The 23,397-nt window shown below is 42.8% G+C and overlaps 1 long non-coding RNA gene across 3 annotated transcripts; it reads right to left on the reverse strand.

The window, feature by feature from the left end:
- Window positions 1-4,143: 4,143 nt before the first annotated feature.
- LOC131383103 (uncharacterized) lies at window positions 4,144-22,590 on the reverse strand. 3 transcript variants are annotated; one of them, XR_009212868.1, is made up of 3 exons: window positions 22,534-22,590; window positions 14,664-14,758; window positions 4,144-4,399 (listed from the first exon to the last, which is right to left on the reverse strand). It is a non-coding gene; the product is annotated as an uncharacterized LOC131383103 (long non-coding RNA). The 3 variants fall into 3 exon arrangements; XR_009212870.1 differs by lacking the exon at window positions 22,534-22,590 and adding an exon at window positions 21,110-21,173; XR_009212869.1 differs by lacking the exon at window positions 22,534-22,590 and adding an exon at window positions 20,408-20,569.
- Between the last annotated feature and the right edge of the window lie 807 nt (window positions 22,591-23,397).

The following is a 23,397-nucleotide window of genomic DNA, read 5'->3' on the forward strand; positions in this document are numbered from 1 at the left end:
CAGGATACAAGATCAATACATAAAAATCAATTTTATTTCTGTATACTAACAACAAACAAGTTCAAACTGAAGTAACTGCAATACTACTTGCAATTACTTCAAAGAAAATGAAATACTTAGGTATAAGTCTAACGAAACAGGTAAAAGATCTATATGCTGAAAATTACAAAGTATTGATCTTTTAAAATCATAAAAGTCTTAAATAATTGAAGAGCCATATTGTGTTAGTGGATTGGAAGACTCAACATAGTAAACTTTTCAATTCTCCCCAGATCTACAAGTATAATGCAATTCTTGTCAAAATCTCAGCAAAAAAAATTTAGATAGAAAATCTTATTCTAAAATTTATATGGAAAGAAAAAGTCCCTATAATAGCCAAAACAATTTTTTAAAAGAATAAAGGGGTAGGAGTCACTCTTTCTGATATTAAGTCTTACTACTTAGCTATAGTAATCAAGACAGTGTGATAGCAGTGGAGATATAGTCACACATATCAACGGAACAGTAAAGAGATCAGAAATAGACCCACAAAAACATGTTCATTTAATTTTTGGCAAAGAAGCAAAAGTGATTCAATGAAAGAAAGAGAGCCTTTCTAAAATATGGTGCTGGAAAATTGGACATTCATAGAGAAAAAAATAAACCTCAGTCTAAATCTTGTTTCTTATTTTAAAAATTAAAATGTATGATAAAATGTATAATAAAATGTATCAATGGAAAACAAAAAAACAGAAAAATTTTAGAAAAAAAAGGTAGAGGAAATCTTCAGGATGAAGACCAGGCAAAGAGTTATTAGACTTGATGCCAAAAGGAAAATGTATAAATTGGGCCTCATCAAAATCTTAAAACGTTTGCTCTGTGAAAGACCCTGTTAAGAAGATAGAAAGGCCGGGCGCAGTGGCTCACGCCTGTAACCCCAGCACTTTGGAAGGCCGAGGTGGGCGGATCACGCCATCCTGGCTAACATGGTGAACCACCGTCTCTACTAAAAAATACAAAAAAAATTAGCCAGGCATGGTGGCGGGAGCCTGTAGTCCCAGCTACTCGGAAGGCTGAGGCAGGAGAATGGCGTGAACCCAGGAGGCAGAGCTTGCAGTGAGCCAAGATTGCGCCACTGCACTGCAGCCTGGGCGACAGAGCGACACTCCGTCTCAAAAACACAAAAACAGAGCAAGAATCTGTCTAAAAAAAAAAAAAGAAGAAGAAGAAGATAGAAAGACTAATTACAGACTTGGAGAAAATATTGCAAATCGCATATTTAACAGAGAGTTTATATGTAAAATAGAAAACAAGTTTTCAAAACTCAATATTTTAAAATATTCAGTTGGAAAATGGACAAAAGACATGCACAGATTTTTCACTGAGGAGGATATATAGATAGCAGATAGGCCTATGAAAACATGCTCAACAACATTAACCATCAGGGAAATGCAAATTAAAGTCACAATAATTGTCTCTATATACCTATTAAGATGAATAAAATAATAAATACAACACTCAGTGCTGGCAAGGATGTGGAGAAACTGGATTACTCATACATTACTGATGAGACTGCAAATGGCACAACCACTTTGAAAAATGGTTTGCACTTTCTTTTTTTTGGGGGGGGGGTGGGGGAGACAGAGTCTTGATCTGTCGCCCAGGCTGGAGTGCAGTGGCGCGATCGTGGCTCACTGCAAGCTCCGCCTCCTGGGTTCACGCCATTCTCCTGCCTCAGCCTCCCGAGTAGCTGGGACTACAGGCGCCTGCCAACACGCCCAGCTAATTTTTTGTATTTTTAGTAGAGACAGGGTCTCATGTGTTAGCCAGGATGGTCTTGATCTCCTGACCTTGTGATCCGCCCGCCTCGGCCTCCCAAAGTGCTGGGATTACAGGAGTGAGCCACCTCTCCCGGCCTTGCACTTTATTTTGAAACTAAAAATGGACTTACCATACAACCCAGCAATTGCATTACTGGGCATTTATCCCAGAAAAATAAAAACTTATTTTCATGAAAAACTTCTACAAGAAGATTTACAGCAGTTTTATTCATGCAAGTAAAAAACTGAAAACTACCTAAATGGCCTTCAATAGGAGAATGGTAAAACAAACTGTGATACTTCTATACTATGGAATACTACTCAGCAATAAGAAGAAATACACTATTGACTGATGCAACAAGTTGGATCAATTTCAAGGAAATTATGCTGAGTGAAAAAGCCAATCTCAAAAGAATACATACTGCATCATCCCATTTATACAATAGTGAAATCATATAATTATAGAGATGAAGAATCAATTCATGTTTGCTGGGGGGTCAGGAATAGGGTTATTTGGAAAGGGAGTAAACGTGACCATGAAAAGGAAGCATGAAAACCCTTGTGGTGATTATAGATCCTGTTTGTGATAGTAATTACACAAAGCTATACACATGATCAAATTACATAGAGCTACACACACACACACACACACACACACACATAAATGCACACAAAACTTTTGAAATTTGAATAAACTCTTCAGAAGGTACCAATGCCAATTTCCTGATTTTGATACTGTGCTGCGGTCTTGCAGGTCAACGTTAGAAGATACTGGATGAAGAGGCACCAGAACTCCTTGTACATTTCTTTGCAACTTCCTTTGAATCGATAATTAGCACAAAATAAAAAGTTAAAAATAATAGTAAGTGCTGTTTACTTTTGGAGGCCAAGGCAGGGGGCTTATTTGAGGCCAGGAGTTTGAGACCAGCCTGGACAACATAGTGAGACCTCATCTCTACGAAAAAATTTGTAATTAGCCAGGTGCAGTGTTGCATGGCTGTAGTCCCAGCTACTTGGGAGGCTGAGGTGGGAGGATCACTGGAGTCCAGGAGCCCGAGGCTGCAATGAGCTGTGATTACACCACTGCACTCCAGCCCAGGTACAGAGCAAGACCCTGTCTCTAAAACATATAAAAATACATACATAGTAAGTACTGTTTAAAATATTTACTTCGAAAAATACATATCCTTTTGCACTTATGTTCATTATTTTTATCCATAATTTTCCAGAAAAAAACAGTTTGTGTGTAAGATAAAAACAGGAAATAAAAGCACAATAAAAAGGAAGATATTTTGAAATTATCTGAATGATTTTGAAATTATGTGGTGATAAGTGTACCCTTGCTACACTTACCAATCAATTACTCAATCTAGAATAATTGATCTGGGCCATGAGCAATTTTTAAAAACATAAAAATAAAAAAACTCTTCAAGAAATTTCATGGCTCCTTCTCCCCCCTGGCTGGATTTTAAGGACAGGACAAACTGCTGTGGAGAGAAGTACAATTTGAATTTAAAGAAACATGGACCAGTGTCTTCGGAGCGAACAGGAGAAAAGTAAGAAAGACCTCAACTCAGGCATCTGAAATGAGCTGTTCATGAGGACAACAACCAGCTCTTCAAGCCTACTTTATATAAAACTCAGATCAGATTGTATTGGGAGGAAAAGAAAAGGTGGGAGGAGGAAGAAGCTGAGAAGAACATCTCCAGGAGTCAGAGCTCAGAAAATAGGAGAAATCTGCAAATCAGGAAAACACAAAGAATAATTATGAGGAAAGCTGTGTCAAGCACCCAGGTACAAGTCATAACAACTGTTACTATCTTACCCGGTGCAATATTTTTCTTCCAGTCCGAGACAGAAATAAACATAAACTATTCTAGAAACCTGGATTATATTACCATGTAATTGTTTGCATAGAATTAAATGGCTTGGGAAACAGGAGAGCCCAGAACCTTGCTCCCTTTGTACTCACTGTCTTAAATAAATTGTCCTGTTTGCCAATTTGCTTTTCCACAAAGAGAGGCTCCATCCTGTCTCTGAATTTTTTTTCAAAAGCTTATTTCTGCGTTTTAAAATTCATTTTCAAGAATCTATTTAGCTGAGAATAAAACCATTTAATGACTAAAGTTTTGAATCTAAGTAGATGAAATTATTTATGTAGATCATTAGAAATACATGAGTGGCCTCTCTCGTTTCCTGTCTAGGGAAAACTTATCGTTAAATACGCTTTTGCACGGTTACTGAAACTGAAGCAACACCCAGTTGAAATCGTCTGCAGACCTTAAATTATATTTCCAAAAGCAACAGCTCTTTTCTATGAACAATGGCAATACTTGTTATGGGTTTAAATAGGAATTCTTCATTTGGAATTTTTGAATATGGGGACATTCTGGGAAATGTCCAGAAAAAAAAAAAAATCCCGCCAAGGGTTCAGCAAACAGTTGCATAACCCTCTTTTTATCTGGGGTGTTGACCCAGTCATTCATTCCATGTTTGCTGTGGTGAGTTCAGCAAAGCTCGTTGCCAAGACAACCATAATCCGTGAACAGAGCCGGCTCCATTGGTGGTCAGTTACAACACGCTTTGTCCCGTCGGGTGTCCTGTAACCGAATGAATGGAGAGACAGAAAACAAGCACCTTCAGTAAACATGACCTAATGAGAGCGGCGTCCCCCAACTGCCTGGGAGGCACCGGAAGAAACCTACCAGGAGCCAGGACCCTCACACGGACAGAGGCATCACCTCCCAAAGAAGTCCATGTCATAAAGGGTCCCTTGGTTGTGGGGTTTAATGACATGAAACTATTCTATTCACCTCCAGGGCTAAGGAAGTATCTTTTGATTTATTGCGCTGTTCTAAACACTATGTAATTAGATGAGTTTGGAACTCTGCAAGGGGGGCAGTTTGTAGTGCAGATCCATTTCCCACTGAAGTGCATGGCGGCTGCAGGAGCGGAGGTGGAGGGGATGGAGGTGAGTAACAGAGGGGAGTTCGCCTGCGGGGACCTCAGACTCCAGCTGGGATAGGGTGTGGTTGTGCTGGGCAGGGACCCTGCGCCTGTGCCCCGTCCTGCAGGCCAGCAAGTCGCCCTTCCTAGGAGGCAGTCTTCAGTCTACACTTTGCAAACAGCGCCCCCTGGAACCGTGCAACATGGGGTCCTGACACTTTCGTGTACGAGTGTTTCTGAAAGGTCAGAGCTCCGTGGCAATTACAATCTTACTTAAATTATTTCTGCTGCTCCTTTTCCATTAATATCGATCGAGTGTGTTATAATGTTCTGGGACACTTGTGAATTCTAGTATCATTAACGTGTGAATCCAGGTTGATAGCAACAAAGAGTCATGTATGAAATGCCTAACCAAGAGGCTTAGATTTCCATAATCACTTAATACTTGATTCCTTTAGGATTTATTTTGCTAAATATATCTTTCCAGAGATAGCAGCAAGTCATTAATTTCATAATGAAAGATACTAAGAGGAAGAACCCTGTTCAATATAAATGTACCTTTAGTGGTACTTTATTCAGCTCTGCTTAAAGCAGTATTATGGGCTGTGTACTCATTTGGAGTTTTGTGTTCTGAATCACCTGAGAAACTTTTATTAGACATACAGATGCCCAGACCACATCACAGATCTGGAGTGGTACCCAGATACTGGTATTTATATTAAGTTATTTTGCTGTTTCAGACACAGAGCTAAATTTAAGAGCCACTAGTTTGTTTGATAAATCTGAATAACTCTTGCCTTTCTAAATTCACTAGATGATATGGAGATCTAAATTTTTTCCCATATTAGCTGTATTAACCTGGCCTGAGATAGGATTTCACTGTCCTGAAGGAAGAAGAGGTGCATAGGGCGTTTTCAACCAACATTCGTTTAATTGCTTGTTTCTTATGAAGGGCATAAGGCTGTGAACTGATCATTTTATTGGTAAACCCAGCAAGTGCAACTCCCTCAGGCAAAATATTAGGACCTAATACAGATTCAATAGGTGTGAGAGAGACGGAAATAGGTGTATCATTTGAGGTTCTGGACTAAGAAGGAATAATTGTAGCATTTATCAAGTATTTACTATGTGCCAGGCACTGTTTTGGTGTTTTCTGCATAATATACTCATGTAACTGTTACAGTAACTTAGCCCTCACCATGTTACTGGTGGAGGATGTCCAGGTTCTTGGCATTTTGAGCAAAGAATTGGACAAAACTCACAAAGTAAGGAAAGAATGAAGCAACAAAAGCAGAGATTTATTGAAAATGAAAGTACACTCCACAAAGAGGGAGCTGCTGGAGCATAGGGGCTCAAGAGCCCACTTAGAGAATCTTCTGGGCTCCAAATACCCCCTAGAGCTTTCCCGTTTGCCACTTGGTGTTCATCTCATGCAAAGGAAGCAGTATCCCACAATCAGTCTGATTGCAATCTGGTTGCAGAAAGCAACCAATCAGAGGCTAAAGTGAAGTTACAAAGTTGCACTCCTATGCAAACAAAGACTTATCCCGCAATCAGAGGTACTTTCAATTTTCCATCTGCTGCGCAGAAAAGAGGGGATTTGCTAAGGGACAAGCCTCTGGTCCTTTTGTTACTTAAGCTTGGAAAGTTGGGGTTTTCCTTTCAATTTAGTTCTAAGAGGTCAGCTTGAACTGGCCTTAGGTTCCCTGCCTCCAGAGCCTATTCTCCTGCCTCAGCCACAACCTATGGTAACTTTATCATCACGCCCATTTCCCAGATACAGAAATGGAGGCACTCAAAGGTTCAGCACTTTGCCTAAAATCACACAGCTAGTAAACAGCACAGCTGGGAATGGGAGGTGGGAGAATCGTTCTGGAACCCTCTGTCAGCCGCTGCACTCTACTGAGGCAGGTAGCATCGTGTTTGTCCTGAAAAATCAGCCCTTTATGACTCTAGTAAGAACTTTTTCATTCAACCATCTTCAGTCTCCCATTTGTCATGAGTAGCTTATAAACTCATCATACAATCTCGCTACAGAAAAACCCACCAGAATTAGAATTAATTCTTTCCCAGAAATATAGAGAAGGAAAACCACTCTTCTTCTTCCACATAACTAGAGTCTTGGAGGACAATCTCAATGTGTATTTGTCTGCGAAAATGGGTGAGTGGATAGAGGTTGGAGAATAATTAGGTTGCCCTGACCCTAATTCCTTATTCTACATCTAATATTGTGTCTGGCTAAGCCAGAGAAAGTCCCAGCCTCTAGGTTATATGGCAGCCTAAGTAAAAGCATGACCTCAAGGCTGACTAAAGAGCTATTGCAGGAGATCTTTGGCAGCTCCAATTCCATCCTTAACATATGCTGGCCACGTCTACTTTCATACTCACCTGTCAAAACTCATTTCCACCATCACCAAGGGGCCATACTAATTATTCTGTAGTCGCTTTGGCATATTATAAGTTTTGTATTATTACTTCCAATAAGCATTTCACTGGCTAAAGCTTAGAATATCTTTTTCATTGTTGGGATTTATAAAAGATAAACAGGATATAGAAATATATAGTATGGCTGGGTGCGGTGGCTCACGCTTGTAATCCCAGTGCTTTGGGAGACCTAGGTAGGCAGATCACTTGAGGTCAGGAGTTCAAGACCAGCCTGGCCAACATGGCAAAATCCCATCTTTACTAAAAATACAAAGATTAGCCGGGCATGGTGGCGTGCACCTGTAATCTCAGCTACTCGGGTGGCTGAGCAGGAGAACCGATTGAATGAACCCAGGAGGCGGAGGTTGCAGTGAGCCGAGATCACGCCACTGCACTCAAGCTTGGGCAACAAAGTGAGACTCCATCTCAAAAATAAAACAAAGTACAGTATGCAGGTCCACAGCCACTCTCAACTGAGTGGCTGTCAGTTACTGCCACAGTGTGTCCAAGAGCACCCCTTCCTTGAAGTAGTTGAGAGTTGGCCACCACCAGTTCTCCCCTTGTCAAAAGTCACACCTCTGTTCTCAAAGGAGTCCCAAACAGGGATGTGTGGATACCACTTTCTCTCCGATCTTGACATGCCAAAAGGATAAAGAATAAATAAACCGGCTTGCCACATTTGAGATGCTGCCAACTTCTGGCTTTACAGAAGTGGTCATTGAAACGGTCTTTGGGACAAGTGGTGTGGGTCCCAGTGGCCTCACACAGAGCCCCATCACTGATGGAGAGGAATGACAGATGCGCTTCTCCTCAGCCCCGGGCCATGCCACAGGGACACTCTGTGGCACTCCCCTGTCCACAGTGCTTTTGCTAGAGCACCATCATTGTTAATTTCAGAACAGGAGAAACCAGAAAACAGTCAAGCTCCTTACTTCTGAGCATGCAAACCTGGGCCCAGCCCCACCCAGGCTCAAACAGCACCTTGGCTAGAACCTGAGTCCCACCCTTACTGTGGCTGTAAAAATTTACATGTGATTTTAATAAAAAGTAGATGCACAAGCCCCACTCCTTGCCCAGGCTTGCTTTGTATGGCACCCAGAACAATGCTTTCCCAGTGTGGATGTTGAATAAAGCATCATTTGATGATGATCTTCCTTGTCAAGCCTCAGAGCCCCCACTTTCCTCTTTAACAATAAAAGCCCTTGGCTGTTCAGCTTCCTTCTTATCCCAAAGCAGAGATCCCGGCTGAAGATCACGTTCCAGAGCTTTCTGTGCCCACTGCTCCTTGGCCTCCCCTGCAAGGGTCCTGAGTGTAATTGCAGGCTCAGGTTTGACTTCTTTGGGAAATATCTTTAAAATCAGAGAAATCTAAGCGGAGTTCGGAATCATTCCGAAAACTGTCCCCAATCCCAACCCCCAGCCTATCTTCATGCCCTGCATGGGGGAACCCATGGTATATTTGAAGGCCCCAGGCTGGGCTGGCCTGTGTTCACTGCAACGGCCTTGATCCAATCACTTGCTGAGGAAGAACTCCCGGGGAGATGAATGCCATTACAAATCTTACCCTCAACATGAAACGCCAGTGATTGTTTATTAAATTGCTCTTCAAAGAGAAAACACTGGCAGGCATGTATCATTAAAATGGAAGCAAAGGGAAACGCTGTAACCTTCAACACCGCATTTTTCTCCATTAACCCCAGACCAATACAACTGAAATAGCCGGGAGGAACTTCTGGCCCTGAGCCCCATCAATTACCTTAATCTCAGCCCAGGGAGGGGTAATACAAACCACCCAATTGAAGTATTTCCAAATACTGCCATAAGAAAAAAAAGAAAAAAAAAGCCCTCAACCCTAACTCCACTGTCTCAAGTCCAGTTCAGGACAAATTGCAATATACGTGAGTAACATGAAAACAAAAAAGACATAACCTCCAGTAAAAACCTTGCACAACTTTCCCAAGTAAGCAGAATTAATCACAGGGAACAATTACCATTCCCAGTCTGAATATTTATGACATAACAGAAAGCCCCTTTAAAATACTCAGTGGCTCATAATTTTTAAAAGAGCTACAGAAAAAGAAAAGGCACTCTAAATTTATAATGGAAAGTTGGGGGGAAGTCTTGATGCCCCGCCCGCTCTATTTGGTATGTCCCACACATCATTTTTACTCTTCTCCCTTCCAGAATCCCAGTAATTTTTTTTTTTTTTTTTTTGAGATGGAGTCTTGCTCTGTCTCCCACACAGGAGTGCAGTGGCGTGATCTCAGCTCACTGCAACCTCTGCCTCCTGGATTCAAGCGATTCTCCTGCCTCAGCCTCCTAAGTAGCCAGGATTACAGGCAGGTGCCACCATGCCCGGCTAATTTTTATATTTTTAGTAGAGACAGGATTTCACCATGTTGGCCAGGCTGGTCTCAAACTCCTGACCTCAGGTGATCTGCCCGCCTCGGCCTCCCAAAGTGCTGGGATTATAGGCATGACCCACTGCACCTGGTCCAGAATCCCTGTAACTTTCACTCCCACCTTTGCTGATAGGTCAGCTGGGTGGCAACGGGAAGATGGGATGTGCTGAAGGCACTAGTATCCTCTGTTCCCAGCACGTCTCTTTTCCACTCCAGGTGTTTCCACCTTCCCCAACCTCCTCCCTCTCCAGCAGCTGTAGAGTAGGCATTGGCATGCGGAAATGGAGATAATACAGGACCAAGAGTCATGGTCCTTGCTCTACCACACCTGTGTGTGATCCTATGCACGGCCCATAGTTTGCTGATCTGCAAAATGGAGGCCTTCAATTGGAGCACTTCTGGTTTCCTTCTGCTTCTATCAATATAAGAATTCTGCGATTCAAGTATTGCTTCAAGAGATGGATCCATCATTCGCTCATTCACTGAATAAGCACAGATTGAGTAATGAGTATGTGTCAGGCACTGTTCTAGGTTCTAGAATGAAAGCAGTGAACAGAAGTGTCCCTCTGTCCCTCATGGAACTTACACTCAAGTGGAAAAAACTGGACAACGGCCAAATACACAAGTAAAAATAGTATAATTTCAGATCGCAAGTAAGAAGAAGGTATGTCCAGGGTGAGGCTATGGCTTTTTTAGGTAGCATAGTCGGGGGCCTGAATGAAGTATGGGAATGACCGATTTCTGGGCTATTACTCAAATATAGTAATGGGAGAAGCTTCCAGTTATTTCAATATTTCAGAAAGTTCCATAGAAACTATGTATTCAGCGAATATGTTAACTAAAATGATTCTTAGCTTTTGGCTAGAAATATTGCCATTTGAAATGGTATTACTGATCATCTCATTCCTCTAATCAGCCAAATTAGGGATCCTGAGAATCTTAATCTGATTGAAATATGGAAAAATCAATTATTATATTACTTATAAATTTATTAGAGGGTTGTGAGTGGCAAATACTTGAGACCCCTGGCTGCAAGACTAGACACCTCTACCTCTAGAAGGGATGCTGCAAGCCTTCCTCTTATCCAAAAGAGAAATAACACCCTTGTTTTGAACATCCCCAATTTTCAACCATGATTGTGTGGCCTGTGGATTAACCAGATTCCTACTCTCTCTAAAGACTATTTTTCTATAATTTACTATGATTCCACTTGAGACTGCAGGGAGAGAGAAAATACGTCTAGTGAAATTTTACTCTTAAAAGCTGTTCTTTTGAGAACAATGCTAAGAGAAGGAGCTGAAACTATTAGCTTAAAATTTAGGAGAAACATTGAATTTCAGTTACTCATTCTCTTCATATTTTCCAGTCTCTTCAGGTATCCAAGCATTCATACAATAACTTTAGTTAAGAAACATCTGGCCGGGTGTGGTGGCTCACGCCTGTAATCCCAGCACTTTGGGAGGCCAAGGCAGGCGGATCATGAGGTCAGGAGATCGAGACCATCCTGGCTAACACGGTGAAACCCAATCTCTACTAAAAATACAAAAAACTTAGCCAGGCGTGGTGGTGGGCACCTGTAGTCCCAGCTACTAGGGAGGCTGAGGTAGGAGAATGGCATGAACCCGGGAGGCAGAGCTTGCAGTGAGCCGAGATCAGATCGTGACACTGCACTCCAGCGTGGGCGACAGAGCAAGACTCTGTCTCAAAAAAAAAAAGAAAAAAGAAAAAAAGAAAGAAACATCCTGTATCTCTGCTAGATGCCAGGAATACAAAATGAATAGAACACCACCTCTGCCCTTAAGGTGCTTACAGTATATAGTGGCTCAAAGCATATACTAAATTATACAGATGAAGTTTGTACTTGAAATATAGGTTAGCTCTTACATTGTGTCAGTAAGAATTATGCTGTAGTAACAAACAATTCCTTTTTTATTTTTATTTTTTTGAGACAGAGTCTTACACTGTTGCCCAGGCTGGAGTGCAGTGGCACAATCTTGGCTCACTGCAACCTCCACTTCCCAGGTTCAAGTAATTCTCCTGCCTCAGCCTCCTGAGTAGCTGAGATTACAGGTGTGTGCCACCATGCCTGGCTAATTTTTGTATTTTTGGTAGAGACGGGGTTTCCCCATGTTGGCCAGGCTGATCTCGAACTCGTGACCTCAGGAGATCCACTTGCCTCAGCCTCCCAAAGTGTTGGGATTACAGGCGTGAGCCATCGTGCCCAGCCCCAAATTTTTGGTGGCTTAAAGCTACCAAAGTTGATTTTTCACTTGTACTACATGTCTATTGAGAGTTAGTAGGAGCCCAGAGAAGTTGGAGATGGGAGTGGAGTCTATTCTTCCTAAATATTTAGGTATTCAGGTTGATAAAGCAGCCACCATCGTGCATATTACTGGTTATCATGCCAAAGAGAAAGGAAAGCTCTGGAGGATCTCAAGTAGGAAACTCAATCTTCTAGCATGGAAATGACACGTTTTACATCATAACTCGTTGGCCAGACTAACCTCAAGAACCCACCTACCCACAAAGAGGTCAGGAAGTGGGATCTTACCGTGTGCCCAGAAAAGGAAAGAACTGAAAATATTTCGTGAACAGCAATCACAATTATGATAGATATAAAAGAGCCAAAAGACCTGGTCTTTGGCCTCCAAAAGCTTGCCTGCTAACAAAATTTGTTTCATCAAGAAAGAAACTAAAAGTCCTTAAAAGACAAGTTTAACAATGCCTCAGGGAAGTATAATTATTTCGTTATTTACATCATCATGTTGAAACCTCCTGTTTAATTGGAAAGCATGCCCTCTACTTGCCCTCCACTTCTCTGTAGAGTGTTTCCAGATTAAGAAGAAGGACGGGTAAGAAGAAGTGTAGATGTTCCTATCCCCTAGAAGCATGCAATCCAAAAAGTCATGAAAATCAGACCCTCAGATCCCATCAAGACTCTGCAAATAAGTACGTGTATTAGCTCAGTCTCCAGTCTCTCTCATTAATCTCATCCTAAGGAAGAGGAAAAGTGGCCATTGCTACCCTTTTCCCATTACCAACTGGGCAGCCTCCCAGGGCTCAAGAGCAGAGTTGAGAGCATCAAGAGAATGCTAACCTTTCAGAAGCCCCAGAGGAGAGCTGGCATTCACACTGAAGCAATTAGCCAGCAATTTTGGCATATGTGATTGGCTCACAGAGCCAGCAACCCAGCCAGAATGCTTTTCTAATAAACACTGAGTCTGGTTCAACTTGAAAGTGTTCCCCAGAAAAGTCCACTGTACAACAGCAATCTCACATATGTAAATAATCGTTGGGCAAGTTTGTGACACTCTCAATTTGATTAGATATTGTCCATTTAATTAGGATGCTCATCCCAAATCTATTGGACGGGATGGAAGAGAGGTTGTCATTCCAAGTTCTACTGTGGCCAGCAGCTGACATGACTTCCCAGTCTAACCAGACTTACAATTGCTAAGTCTTTCTGCTTAGAATTTGATATGAAATACTAGAGGTCTTCAAACATTCATGGAAATGCATATGATGAAAAAAATTCATGAATTTCAAATTTTTTTGCACCAACATAAATTTGTACTAACTTATTATAACATGTCTGAGCAGGATCTAGTCTTAGGCATTCTGAAGGATAAGACATCTGTTGGAAAAGAATCTCTGTCACAGCAACATGAATTCTGCTAAAGTAAAACAAGAACAAACACCAAATTTGTGGTGACGCTTGGGTGAAAGAATGATGAAATCATTAATGCTTTACAAAAAGTTAATGGAGACAATGCCCCAAAGAAAGCAGTAGTTTACAAATGGCTCATTTATTTTAAGAAGGGGTGAGATGATGTAGAAGATGAAGCCCATAGCGGCAATCTACATCAATTTGAAAGGAATAAATTAATTTTGTTCATGCCCTAACTGAAAAGAACTAACAATTAAGAGCAGAAACAATAACTAACATTATCTCAATTAACTAAATAACTAACAATTAACTAACTAACAATAACATCATTTCAATTGGTTCAGCTCACACAATTCTGACAGAAAAATTGAAGTGGAGCAAACTTTCCCCTTGATGGGTGCCAAAACCATTGTGCCCAGATCAAGAGCAGAGGAAATAGAAAGCATTGAGCTTTGGGAATTCTAAACGAGTGGCATCAAGATCCTGAATGCTTCAGGAGAAGAAACATGTAACTGGGGATGAAATATGGCTTTACTTGTACAATCCTGAAGACAAAGCACAATCAAAGCAATGGCTACCAAGAGGTAGGAAGTGGTCCAGTCAAAGCAAACATGGACTAGTCAAAAGCAAAGGCCATGGCACCAGTTTTTTGGGATGCTCAAGGTATTTTGTTTATTGACTTTCTGGAGGGCCAAAGAACAACATCTGCTTATTATAAGAGGGTTTTGAGAAAGTTAATCAAGGCATTAGCAGAAAAACACCCAGGAAAGCTTCACCAGAGAGTCCTTCTCCACCATGACAATGCTCCTGCTCATTCTTCTCATCAAACAAGGGCAATTTTGTGAAAGTTTTTATGGGAAATCATTAGGCATCCACCTTACAGTGTTGATTTCAGTCCTTCTGATTTATTTTTGTTTCCCAATCTTAAAAAATCTCTAAAGAACACTCATTTTTCTCAGTTTATAATGTAAAAATGACTGTATTGACATGGTTAAATTCCCAGGACCCTCATTTCTTTAGGAATGGACTAAATGGCTGATATCATCACTTACACAAGTATCTGAAACTTGAAGAGCTTATGTGGAGAAATAAAGTTTATATTTTTAACATTTATCTTTTCATTCTATTTTCCATGAGCTTTTTAAGTCCCCTTGTAAGAGAAAAATTTGTTTTGAGGATTGAAAATGTTTTGATTTCTAAGTGACACCAGGGTAAACTTTTCTACCTGTAATCCTCAAACCACTATAATTATGATGAATAAATATAATAGTAATTCTTATGATACTGAATGGAAAAAAATATCTTTTATGGCCTTGTCTACCTCTAGGCTAAAACAATCTATCTCCATGTTCTAGGTTTCTTCAAAGGCTGGTCCCCTAGCCACCTCCCCTCTGTCCTACTTCCATACACCAGCAAGTCATTTACCTGAAACTTCTCTCACCAATGACTTCTTAATTGCCCAATGCAACAGCTTCTTTTCGTACTTGACATTCTGCATCGTGGTATATCAGGAGAGTATCCTGTGGGTAAATAAATAGGCTTCAGGAGCAGTAAGATCTTGAATCCAGGATCTACTCTTATGAGCAGTGTGATATGAAGTCTTGGAAATCTAGGTTTCCTCATCAGGAAATGAAGATAATATGAGCTCCTATGTCATGGGTTTCTCATGATGATTAAATAGAACAATATGTGTAAACAGTCTGACAGTGCTTGGCACAAGGCCAGCTCTCAATGTTTGGTTATTGATTTTAGTATTGAGCTGGGTGTGGTTCATGCCTGTGATCCCAACACTTTGGGAGGCCAAGGCAGGAAGATCACTTGAGGCCAGCTGGGACAACATAGAGAGACCTCATCTCTACAAAAAATTAAAAAATTAGCCAACCATGGTGGCACAGGCCTATAGTCTCAGCTACTCAGAAGGCTAAGAAAAGAGACTCACTTAAGCCCAGGAGTTCAAGGATGCAGTGAGCCATGATTGCACCACTGCACTCTAGCCTGAGTAACAGAGCAAGACCCTGTCTCTTAAAAAATAAAAATCATAATTTTTTTAAAAAAATGATATTAGTATTGGTGGTGGTGATCACTGCTTTCTTCTTCACACACTCTCTTCTCCCCTTATTTGGTTTCTATGATGCATAATTTCCTGGTATTCATTTAAAAAATTTGACGATATTCTCACTTAATGCACCAAACCTCCAAATCTCCCTCTCCTGTGTTCCCACGTTAGTTCAGAGGCACACCATTTCTCACCTGGACTATTACAACAGTCTTTGAGAAACATTCCCCACAATGGAATCTTTGCTCACTCCAGTCCATGCTCCACACACATACATAATTCAGAAGCAAAAAACTCTTTAAAAACCTTCAAACATGGCCCTCTCCTGATCCGAACACTTTAAAGGCTTCCTGGAAGTAAAGTGACCACAGATCCCTTGGTAACCCTCTCCTTGGAAGAGCATCCCTGGAGACTCCCTTCAATTTGTTACCCTAAATGTTACCTAAGCCTCCTCCCTGGATTTCATCCAAATTTTCCTCTGTTTAGCAAAACTGTCTACCCAACCCCCAGGCCATAAGCCAGTAGTGGTCTGTGGCCTGTTAGGAGCCAGGTCGCACAGCAGGAGGTGAGCAGTGGGTGAGCTAGCATTACCACCTGAGCTCCACCTCCTGTCAGATCAGTGGTGGCATTAGATTCTCATAGGAGCACAAACCCTATTGTGACCTATGCATGCGAGGGATCTAGGGTGCACGCTCCTTATGAGAATCTAATACCCGATGATGTGAGGTGGAACAGCTTCATCCCGAAACCATCCCCCCAACCCTACCCCTGTCCCAATTCTGTGGAAAAATTGTATTCCACAAAACAGTTCTCTGGTGCCAAAAAGGTTGGGGACCGCTGGTCTACACCACTTGTGGCTTTGGTTGGTAAAACGCTTTTAATTTCGTTTAAGATAAAGTTATTTTATGAGTTAGGAAACGTTCAGCTACAAGTAACAGAAAAAAACCACCAATTCAACTGGCTTGAACCAATAAGAGGTCATATTATGTTCTGTATCGAGAAGTCTGAAAATTGAGTGGCTTTTCAAGGTTCGTTAATCCAGTGGTTCAACAATGTCATCAAGGAACTGAGTTCTTTGCATGCTTCTATTCTGTCATCTTCAGAATGCCTGTTTGATCCTCATGGTTTCGAGAAATCACAACCTGACATGGCACTACCCAGTGGACAGTATGCGGTCACAACCAGCCACGAGCCAAGCATCATTATCTCCACTTCATAAATTAAAAAATACAGGCTCAGATAGGTTAAGTGACTTGCCCCAGGTCACACAGCGATTAGCGGTAGAAACAGAATTTGGACTTCTGTTTACTTGACTCCAAAGTCCATGCCCATAAACAGTTGGTTCTACTCCTTCCAAGCATGACAGTAAATGACTTTGCCCTGAAAAAAGTAGGATTAAACGTAGTTTAAAAGTAGGATTCACCAGGCTGATATTTCACGCACACTTCATAAGACCTGGATTTCTATTATCAATCATCAGCTATAGTCACTATTCTTAAAAAATATTAATAGTGTGCTTACACTATACAAATGTGTATAATGTCTTAATCTTTAATTTCTAATCAGAACACACATGAATAGACAATGTTTTCATATAATGGTTGCAATTGTCTTCTATGTGTGTGATATGTGAGCATACATAGATGTATGTATATTCATATATACGCCTGCGTATGTGTATATGTGTACGATTCCATTTCATTGATAAACTAACCAAGGGCCAAAAAATTAGGAACCCTGTCCAATTTATACGGCTAGTAAGACATTGAGGGGTTTTAGGAGACATCTCGATGACCTCCTAATACAATATTCTTTCCTGGAAGACCCTTAAGCTAACAAATTGCTTCCACTCAAAGTAGAGGGAATTGTAGCAAAATTTCAGTGAGCTTTTCTAAGTGACATGATGGTAATGTCCTATCAGATAAAGGGACTCAGTGCAGGGAGCACGTGTCATACCCAGCGGTGGTGCGGCAGGAGAACGAGCACATCAATCTCGCATGTCACATTTTCTCACAGACCTCTGTGAACCACATCCACCCTCCATATTTCTTGCCTTTCTTTTCTTTTTTTCTTTTTGAGACGGAGTCTTGCTCTGTCGCACAGGCTGGAGTGCAGTGGCGCAATCTCGGCTCACTGCAACCTCTGCCTCCCAGGTTCAAGTGATTCTCCTGCCTCAGCCTCCCGAGTAGCTGGGATTACAGATGCCCACCACCACGCCCCGCTTTTTTTTTTTTTTTTTTTTTGGTATTTTTAGTAGAGATGGGGTTTCGCCATGCTGGCCAGGCTGGTCTTGAACTCTGACCTCAAGTGATCCATCTGCCTCGGCCTCCCAAATTGCTGAGTTTACAGGCGTGAGCCACCGCACCCGGCCTCTTTTTTTCTAATACGAGAAAAGGCATACAGATCTATCTAATGTGTACACACAGGGAGAAATACCTTTCCTCTGGTCCATATTTCTATCTAGGTGAGTACCAGACACACTTGATAAGTAAGCAAGCAAATCCCTCCTTGATTAGTGGAAAACAGAGGAAATGTGAGTTATGTATTTGCCCTATTTACCTTCCAAGAGAATCACAAAACAAGTGAAGTTAGTGAATACTCCTCCCAAAACACACACGCCAATTTGCATCCTGCCAGCCTGAACCACTTGCCCACGGGCTTGTAAAGCAAATGGGAGACTATAAATAACTCAGGTCTAATCCTCAGGGCAGGTGACAGCTTCCTCAGACTGCTTCAAATGTTTGTCCTGATGCCTGACTCCCCGGGAACACAGCAACACCGGTCCCAGGTCATCGAGCCCTGCCGCTGCGCCTCTGCACCAAATTGGCTTTGAGAAACCACACGGCTCCCATGACAGGCTTTTCCTCTCCTTCTGCGCCTCAGAAGCTCAGGATGGTCTGTCCCTGACCACATTAAGCCAATCAGATCTGGAGCCTGAGCACTGGCCAGGCATCTTCCTCGCTTGAGCCCAGTGGCCGCAGGCCGACCCCCTCGGCGGCCCTGATTTACGCATCTAAGTATCAGGGCAGCCTTGCTATGCTGATTTTGGAGTCTGGCAGCATTTCCTGAAACGAAATGGTGGTTGGGCTAAGGCCTGGCAGCGACCTCCCGGTGACACGAGCTCATGAATACGCGGGTCTGTTGCTGCTTCTGCGGCGTAATTCTCCGTGCGGAAACCTTCGGTTAGGGGCCGCCGCCTCCCTCTGGTGCGCAGCCAGTCCCGCCGCCTTATTTCTCTTGGCGGAGCTGACATTACTGTATGTTAGCTTTGCTCTACAAGTTCCCGTGGTAGACAGGGGTGCTTCCACACATGGGGAGGATGCGGGGAGACGGAAGGAGGTGGGTGCATGTGGCTTTCCAGTGGCACCCCAGTGCTGCGCGCAGACCCGTGCCCTGAAGGATCCCTATTCCAGAAACAATCAGGGCGTTCCCCCGAGCCTCAGTAATACCTTTCTCTGAAGCACTGTGGGCAGGCATGTTTTAGCAGCAGGGGCCAGTAATCTGTTCTTGCCAAAATCTCCTTTACCTCTTCCCCGTCTAGCTCTGGGTGGCCAAGGGAAATGGCTTGGCGGGCTGGAACTGCCTCAGGTTCAAGTGAAGGCAGCACAGTTTTCTTTGGGAGCCCTCAGGATCCTCCTGAGAGCTGGAGCCAGGGAGCGTTCCCCTTTGTGATTACCATGACACCCTTCCCACCTCCCCTGCACGTGCTTCTGCTTTGATTCAGAACACCAGAACAAAATCAGATCCACCCGAAAAGAACACATGCCTTAAAAGTAGAGGAGAAAAAGGTTGTGGAGCCACAGTTGCTTCTGCTTCACGACTCATCAAATGCTACAGAGCCTTTCTATTACATAGAAAATAGGGCCGGGCGCAGTGGTTTACGCCAAAAATCTCAGCACTTTGGGAGGCCGAGGCGAGCGGATCACTTGAGGTCAAGAGTTCGAGATCAGCCTGGCCAACATGATGAAACCCCGTCTCTACTAAAAATACAAAAATTAGCCGGGCGTGATGGCGCCCGCCTGTAATCCCAGCTACTCGAGAAGCTGCAGCACGAGAATTGCTTGAACCCAGAAGGTGGAGGTTGCAGTAAGCCGAGATCTACCCACCACCTCGACTCAAAAAAAGAAAAAGAAAAGAAAAAAAAGAGAGGAAAAGAGGCTGGCTCATGGCAAACATGTTAAGTAAGTTTCATCTCGTGTGCCAGCTCCATTTAATTGGTAATGGTGTTCTAGAGCACTGTGCTAAGAAAGCTTCTGAGGCTGAATTCAACCAGCAGGAAGGAATGCTAGTATCCTTTACTAATTTCTTTTTTTTTTTTTGGTAGACGTGGAGTCTTTCTATGTTGCCCAGGCTGGTCTCAAATTCCTGGCTTCAAGTGATCCTCCTGCCTTGGCCTCCCAAAGTGCTAGGATTACAGTTGTAAACCACCACCCCTGGATTATCCTTTACTAATTTCATTCATGGATGAGCGATTGGGAGAAGAAAGGGGAAATTGCCACATATTTTCCACATAAGTGTCATCTTTAAGAGACAGGGCCAAACCATCAAGTATTGAAACCCGGGCTTTACCACTTTCTAGCTGTATGATTTGGGGCAAGCTATTTAACCTCTCTGACTCTCACAAAGCCTTATCATTATGTGGAAATCATATTTAAAATTATTGGGAAGGAGACAAGATTTGACATTTCAAAAGTGTCACTTCCTCCTGTCCTGAGAGGTAAAGGTTTTGTCTATAGGCCTGGAATCAGATAGGCATGGGCCTGAGCCTTAGCTGTGACTGCAATGTGGGGTGAATGGAGGAGATCTAGCAGAGTAATGCCTTTATAGAGGGAAGGTTTACAGAGGGCAAGCCATCTAAATAGAGCTGGATACAGAGAGGAAATCATAGAAGAGTCAGGGACAAGGACAACCAATCCAGTTCCAAGTGGATGGTGCAGGAGCTAAGCTTCAAGTGCTTGCCAGCCAGGTTGGAAACTGCTGTGGCAAATTTTTTCCTAAGGTCCCAGGAAGATGCCAATAGCATTTAGATGTGAGTTCCCAGACCTAAGGATCTGGCACTGGAGGGCAAAGGAGGCACATCTTAAATATTTGACTTCTCCTCCCCATTTCCCACCTGCTAGTTCCTCCAGTCATGTGCCAGCCAGGTGTCCATGACAGAGAAAGGCCACTGGGATGAAAGGGCAATCCTGTTCAATTGGAAGCGCTTTGATTTTGCTAAACACACTAGTGGCTTTGGGTGTGTACACCAGTTATGAAGTTATTGTCTCTCAGCTCCATGTCTTCCTTCTGTATTCTGCTCAGTGATGCTGAGGTCAGACCTGCAAACCACACTTCTATATGGCCACCTGCTCTATTAGGCTCCACCAAGAAGGGATTCAAGAGGGAGACTGCAGGTCTGGAAGAGGAGAAGGGAACATATTTCTTCTTGTCTGTTTCCTACTCTTTTGAGCATCATGGTAGCAATACTACTTCACTGCAGCAGAGGCAGTTCCTTTCCACTTCAGCCACAGAATCCAGGTGCCAGCTTTTCTAGCACTTGCACGGCCAGCTTCTTCACACCTCAGCCTTAGAGACAACAGCACCAGATAGACAATATTCCCTCTGTGGAAATCTGGGTCCCAGACCCTCAGACTTCTCCCAGCTCAGAGACACTAGCTCTGACTAAGAAGTACACTTTCATCCTAGGTGAGAATCCCATCTTCACAGGGCCTACCCTCAAGCATTTACGTTTTCATAGCTCCAAACTCTTCCCTTAGTTCTTTCAGCCCTCGGGGAGGTAGCTACCCTCTGCAATTGCTACATCTGGGATACCTACTATACATTCTGCCATTTCAGTTAACTGGTCAGTAACCTAATTCTAGTTAGCAGCTCTGTATATTAAATTCTCTCTGTGAAAGTCACTGGTGTGGTTTCTATTTCCTACCTGGACCCTGGACTGAGTCAAACCTGAGAATTCTAGTAGAAGAGCACGGAATTGCTCTGCATCACAGAAGGAAAAGAATGTGAGCCTGCCAGAACACTCCAGGAGGGAGGGTGAGAGGCAGTCATGGAAGCAGCAAAGGGGGCACCCAGCAGACAGGCAGCCTAGAGAGGACACAGGGAGTGGGGAAAGGGGGTCAAAGGGCTATAAGAGCATTTTAAGAACCGCTCGGCTGGGTGCAGTGGCTCATGCCTGTAATCCCAGCACTTTGGGAGGCCAAGGCGGGAGGATCACCTGAGGTCAGGAGTTCGAGACCAGCCTGACCAACACGAGAAACCTCATCGCTACTAAAAATACAAAATTAGCCAGGCATGGTGGCAGGCTCCTGTAATCTCAGCTACTCAGGAGGCTGAGGCAGGAGAATCACTTGAACCTGGGAGGCGGAGGTTGTGGTGAGCTAAGATCACTCCATTGCACTCTAGCCTGGGCAACAAGAGCAAAATTCTGTCTCAAAACAAACAAACAAACAATCAAAAAACCGCCCTGCCTGCTAGTCACTCCTCTCCCTTTTTTTCCAAACCTTCAATAAAGTCTACTCCATCCATAGGTAGTGTGAAGAGAGTTAATCGTTTGTTTTAAAGACCTTTTGAGAAATTTAGAGATGGACTTGATGCCAAGTATTATCTTGTTAACTTTTACACTTCTAAGAACCGACCATAATCCTTCTCATTACAAGTGTTAAGGAAAAGCTAAGAGTCTTTGATGAGCAACGTGAGTTTTTGGTCAAGCAAGTCTTCAAAGCAATGACTGCCCAAGGATTCTTAGAAATCATATAACTTTTCTACTAGTGAAAAAATGTTTTTCTTATCACTCTGTTCACTTCAAGGTGGAGCAAAAGATGACATTGCTGGTGAGATGTTCAGCACTCTTTGGTCACATTGGAAAAAAATTTTATTTCTGTTGTCAGAGATGAAGAATTGTTAAAAACAAAATCTTTTTTATTCCTCCTAAAGACATTACAGCTCACAAAATCTCTGATAGCTTCCTGTAGCACATATTTTACTATTCAAGGAGACAATTGAATGGGTTTATTTCTTCTTATGCTACATCTCAGCTTTAATAAGTAATGTCTGGCTGGGTGCGGTGGCTCATGCCTGTAATCCCAGCACTTTGGGAGGCAGAGGCGGGCAGATGACCGGAGGTCAGGAGTTTGAGACCAGCCTGGCCAACATGGTGAAACCCCGTCTCTACTAAAAATACAACAACAAAAAAATAATAAAAATAAGTGATGTATTTGAGCTAATTTATGCTCTCCATACCTTATGATCATCTAGCTGTGTGTTGGCAAGTCCAGGATGGTGGCTTTTGACAAACTGTGCTTTAAGGCAAACCATGGAGTAGAGAAAGATGGACAGCAGAGGATTTGGGGCTTTAATGGGCACACAGCCTGCTTAGGAGGAAGCTCATTAGTTTGGAGCTCCTGCCCCTTGTCTTTGTGAAGTCATTACTGGCCCCCTGGTATGCTGCTCGTAGGCAAGGCAAAAGAAATTTATGGGAATCAAACCTTATAGAAACAGCAACAACTTTTAGAAGCAGTTTGTTTAACCAAATTAAAATTGTTCTTTTTTTCTTCCTCCACTCCCAGAAATGCATTTCTGTTTCCACTGAGTTAATAAAGAAATGCGATGCAAACAGACCTTCTACGTTCTCTGAAGCCCATGTCCCAGTCAGGTTAATAACTACAGCCCAACACACTGCAGCCACTGCGATTACGTGGCAGGTGTTGTGTTAAGCACTTTATACATTACTGCTCATTTAATCCTCTCAAGAACACCGTGAACTAGATGTTATTTTCCACATTACACAAATGAGAAGATTGTGGTTGAGGGTGAAGGAGGTTAGAGAACTTCCCAAGGGTTCTTAGCTTCCAATTAGGATAGCCAGCATTTCACTCAGGTTTGCTCTATCAGGGGTCCCCAAGCCCCCAGGTCCGTGGTTTGTGGCCCAATAGGAACCAGTCCCCACAGCAGGAGGTGAGTGATGGGTGAGCCAGTAAAGCTTCCTCTGTACTTGCAGCCACTCCCCATTGCTCACATTACCACTTGAGCTCTACCTCCTGTCGGATCAGCAGTGGCACTGGATTCTCATAGGAGCACAAACCCTACTGTGAACTGCACATGCGA

Source organism: Hylobates moloch, unplaced genomic scaffold (assembly GCF_009828535.3).
Source record: "Hylobates moloch isolate HMO894 unplaced genomic scaffold, HMol_V3 SCAFFOLD_3, whole genome shotgun sequence".
In the NCBI taxonomy this organism is placed as follows: Eukaryota; Metazoa; Chordata; class Mammalia; order Primates; family Hylobatidae; genus Hylobates; species Hylobates moloch.